The 648-nt window shown below is 68.8% G+C and overlaps 1 non-coding gene across 1 annotated transcript; it reads right to left on the reverse strand.

Annotated features, from left to right (window-relative positions):
* Nucleotides 1-346: 346 nt before the first annotated feature.
* Nucleotides 347-500, reverse strand: LOC132387580 (5.8S ribosomal RNA). Its single transcript, XR_009509936.1, has one exon. It is a non-coding gene; the product is annotated as a 5.8S ribosomal RNA (ribosomal RNA).
* Nucleotides 501-648: the final 148 nt, after the last annotated feature.

Here is a 648-nt window from a genome sequence, read left to right on the forward strand (position 1 = left end):
CGGCGAGGCGGACGACAGTCCCGAGCAAGGCGGCGGTCAGAAGCGACGACGAACTCGCGGCCATCGCGGCGAAGCGAAGGGCGCGGCGCTACCGCAGTGACGGCCGTGCAGGGGAAAGGCGCCGCCGCACCGCGCCCGCTGCTGCTGGCGGACGGGGCGAGGCCCGGGTGGGCACGGGTCGAGGGCCTCCGAGGTGGCCACGCGGCTCCGCGGGCGGGAGCTGCGGGCGCGGAGGTGCTCCGAGGTCTGCACTTAGGGGGACATAGAGGGGACGGGCCCCTCTGCGACGCCCCAGCCGCGCGCTCTCGAGCCTGGAGCGGCAAGCGAGCGCGATTGATCGTACGAGCGACCCTCAGACAGGCGTAGCCCCGGGAAGAACCCGGGGCCGCAAAGTGCGTTCAAAGTGTCGATGATCAATGTGTCCTGCAATTCACATTAATTCTCGCAGCTAGCTGCGTTCTTCATCGACGCACGAGCCGAGTGATCCACCGCTAAGAGTTGTCTAAGAGGTTTTCTTTCGGCTTTCGTGCCGGCCGCGTCGCCGACTTCAGGCCTCCCGTCGCTCCGGCGCAGCAAAACGTCGCTCCGCCAACGGCAAGCTCCCTCCTCCCGCCCGCTGCCGGTGCGGGAGAGCGAGAGAGCAGGGAG

Source organism: Hypanus sabinus, unplaced genomic scaffold (genome assembly GCF_030144855.1).
Source record: "Hypanus sabinus isolate sHypSab1 unplaced genomic scaffold, sHypSab1.hap1 scaffold_2004, whole genome shotgun sequence".
Taxonomy (NCBI): Eukaryota; Metazoa; Chordata; class Chondrichthyes; order Myliobatiformes; family Dasyatidae; genus Hypanus; species Hypanus sabinus.